Source organism: Oryzias melastigma, linkage group LG14 (genome assembly GCF_002922805.2).
Source record: "Oryzias melastigma strain HK-1 linkage group LG14, ASM292280v2, whole genome shotgun sequence".
NCBI classification, from domain to species: Eukaryota; Metazoa; Chordata; class Actinopteri; order Beloniformes; family Adrianichthyidae; genus Oryzias; species Oryzias melastigma.
The window spans coordinates 5,368,628-5,372,440 of NC_050525.1; the positions used below are offsets into that span (position 1 = coordinate 5,368,628).

At 36.7% G+C, this 3,813-nt stretch overlaps 1 long non-coding RNA gene across 1 annotated transcript in view; it reads left to right on the forward strand.

The window, feature by feature from the left end:
• Positions 1-3,135: 3,135 nt before the first annotated feature.
• The window catches only part of LOC112138079, a 57,753-nt gene continuing 57,075 nt past the window's right edge, over positions 3,136-3,813 (forward strand). Inside the window, exon 1 of the long non-coding RNA XR_002917704.2 lies at positions 3,136-3,604. This is a non-coding gene — a long non-coding RNA (uncharacterized LOC112138079). The remainder of the gene's footprint in view (positions 3,605-3,813) is intronic.

Genomic DNA, 3,813 nt, shown 5'->3' on the forward strand with positions numbered 1-3,813 from the left:
CTTTTTTGTTTGCAGATTTTTTTTTAAATTTTTGCAGTTTCTATGGAGTCAAATCAGGAACTGCTTAAAGTGAACGAAAAAACAGATTGAAAATAATACAAAAAAAAGGCTTGAAAATTTGAAAGCAGTTTTAAACTTGAAAATACATATTGAAAACTTGAAGGAATTATCTCAAATTTGAAAAAAAAAATATGGAAACTTTGAAAAATTGTAAAACTTGGAAAAAAACTAAAACTGTTACCAATTAAAATAATAATCTTGTTTTGCACTTTCAACCTTCCTTTTTTTCTGTTCTCAGTTTCTATTCAACACGATCAGCCTGGCAGTGAAAACTCGAAAATCTGAACTGAAACTGAAAACAGAAAACTGGAAGCAAAGAATGACAAAATGAGATAAGGAAAGTTGAAAGTACAAATAAACTTCTTTAAAACAGGAACAGTTTTATTTATTTATTTAAGTTTCAAATTTACTTTTTTTTCAAATTCTCAATATATGTTTTTAACATTATTTTCTTAATTGTTTAATTTTATTTTTTTCAAAATGTAAATAATTAATTCAGTTTTTCTATAAGTATTTTCGTTTTTAAAACTGCTTTTTAAATTGTCTACGTTTTTTTTTCCATCAGATTTATATTCCCTGTTTTTCAGATTGTCAATCTGTTTTTTGGTTTAAGCAGATCCTGATTTGACCCCCCAGTTTAGGGTGTTCTCTGTCTTCACCCAACAGTAGCTCAGATAGGCTCCAGTAACCCCCACAGGGATTCAGTGGGTTTGGAGAGATTATAAACTGAGGATGTCATTTCATCATTTTGGAATCAATAAAATCCTCTCCATCTTTTTTCTAACTGGGTGGTACTTCTCAAAGTTTCTTTTCCTACAGCGACATGGCTGAGAAGACGTCAACAAGAAAACACTAGAAAGTACAACCAGGTGTGTGACCCACAGAGCTCATTTCTCTGTACGGATCAGAATCTGCATTTCTGTCCCGTGTTTCACCTCCGTCTGCAGCTGTCTCCTAGAAAACGGATCAGCAGCTCGTTTTCACTCTGGGGCATGTAGCCCCCCCCTCTGCTGTGCTGGCAGGCTGTTGTTGTGAGAAGATACCGAAGCACAGATTTACAGACAAATGTTTGAAGCCCAAACAAGCCGGGAAGAGCGGCGTTTCCACATGCAGCATCCAACCTCTTCAGGGGTGGATCAGGTGAAACAAGGAAAATAATCCGATGTTTCCACTGTTTCAGAGGGAAACGAGTGAAGCAGTGCAGACTCTTGAGTCTTTAAGTATATCTTTATCAGCTAAAAGAGCTCAAAGTTGTTTCCATCCTGAGACAGGAACATGGAGTCTACAGAAACACAGAGGAGAACAGCAGGAACCCCACCCGCATGTCTGAATGTCACCAGGGGGGGCAGCAGAGGGCTGCACCTCCATCTGTGCAGCCCTTTAAAAAGCTCAAAGGACGGGGATGGTGGGGGCACCAACCATGCTACCCCCCCAGACTCAGAACAGCTGGCTTCCAATCCGTTGTGTTGTTTTTATTATTATTTAGCAAACTCAATTCAATTTTATCTATGTAGCCCAATATCACAAAGAAAATGTGCCTCACTGGGCTTCAAACTGAAATCAAAGGTTAATATTTAAAAGTGAATTCATAAATGAATGAAAACATTGACAAAAAGTCAACAAATGAATGAGGTACAAATAAAATGATTCTGTGTGTTTCTACCTGTATTTATTACTGTTATATATTCTATACTCTCAGAATAAAACAACCGTTAGGCCCCATAGAAACTCTACGCCTCTATATTGATCAGCATTAATACTGACTTTTGTGAAACTATTTTTACCAAAATATATCACATAAGACACAATATATTATTTAATTTAAACTTTTTTAATTTAAGAATTTCTTAAAACTTAAATGAACACAGTATAATTAATGTTAGGTTTTATACAACTGAAAAACAATAAAAATGAGTCACTTAATACTTTATGTGCATTTGGATCAATTATATTATTATATTATTATTATAGTTATTATAGAAATGAAGAAAATGTGTTTTTGATACAGTCATATTTTCGGTATTAAAGACTATCTTTGATGTTAAACCATAAATATACTTTGTATCAGTGTAAATATCACCATTAAAATGTTCTATCATTTTTACAGTATAACTTTTTTTATTTTAACGCAGTTTAATAAGAAACAATTAAATATTTAATGCTAAGTCTGACAAAAAGCTTCTTCTTACAGAAAAATATGAATTAAATCTGTTTTGGAAATGAAAAAGAAGCAGATGAATATGTGAAAACTAAATGTGAACACTCCCGCTTCGATTTCTTACTTAAATTTCACTTATTTCAAAGCTTTTTGAGATCCTCTCAGATTCCTCTGTTTTAAATAAAAGAACAATAAAAAATGTGAGACATAAAGAACAAAACAATAACAAAGAACTAAAATATGAAAAGACTAGAGTTTAAAATATGAATGAAAGCTTAGCAGCAGATACATAAAAATAAATTCTTAATTATTCATTTATTCTATTTATTTCTTTTTTGAACGAAATTTAAATACTTTTAAATAAATGCACCATGTCAATAAAAAATGTAATAGGGGATGTAATGAAAAGAATTAGAACAATTTAAGATGTTTTTTAAGCCTTTCAGAAATTCATTCATGAATCATAAACATTTTCAGGCTGTGAGAGAAAGAGATTTAAGCAAAGCCAACTAAAAAACACAATTTGAAGCTGGTTGAATTTGGATGTGGTAAAAAAATTAAAATGCTTTTAGAAAATAAAATATGAAAGTAGTTTAAACTTAGACACCCCCCCCCCTCCAGGATTTGATACAGAAACACGTTTCAGATTAAATACGTCGATTTAAAGATGTAATATATGGTAATATATATATATATATATATATATATATATATATATATATAACTACAATTCTGAAATTTGAGACACAACACACATACACACGTCTTCTTAACGTGTCTTGTTAATTACCTACAATGAAAAAAAAGTTTAAATGTCCACAAAAACATATTTCTACAAACAAAAACAAAAATAATAATAATAATAATAATAAAGTGAAACGCTGTTGCACGTGCAGGCCCGTGTTTATGCGCGTGCGCACAACCACAAGTCCCCTTCCGCTCTGCACGCGCGCACACTCCATCTAACCTGAAGGTCAAGGTGGATCAGCGCGAGGGTCAACAGCAACTCCTGCAAGTCTGACAGTCCAGGAGGAGGAGGAGGAGGAGAAGGAGGAGGAGGAGGAGGAGGAGAAGAAGTAGGCTTAGAACTGGAGAAAAGAGCGAGAAAGATGGAGGGAGGGGTGGGCTGACACCGCCCCCCCGCTGGAAACCTTGAACCTGCTCTCTCCTTCGGGCCTCCTAATCGCGCTCTCGAGTCGGAGCTCGTGCGCGTTCTGCGCGCGCTCCCAGCGCGGGTGCTCAGCACGAGAGCTGTGTTCTGTTCCCTCCGCGCGGAGGACAGGTCTGTTTGGGACATACTGACGGAAGGAGGCCCCCCCCAGCTTGCGCGCTCGGGTCTCCGGACCGTGGATTGGACCGGAGTCGATTCGGTTTTGGACCGGCTCGGTAAGTCCCGTCAGAAGTTTCTTGCTCGGCGCGCGCGTTCGGGCTCGCGCTCCCTTGTTGGTGAAAGAAGCTGTGATTCTCTTTTGGGGGTCAAGCGGGAGGATGAAGGAGCCGGAGGGGGGGTGAAGGTCGGAGAGATGAAAGTTTTCAACCGGACTTCAGTGAAGAATAAAGAGAGTTTGTAAAGTTCCGGGGTCACACGGATGGCC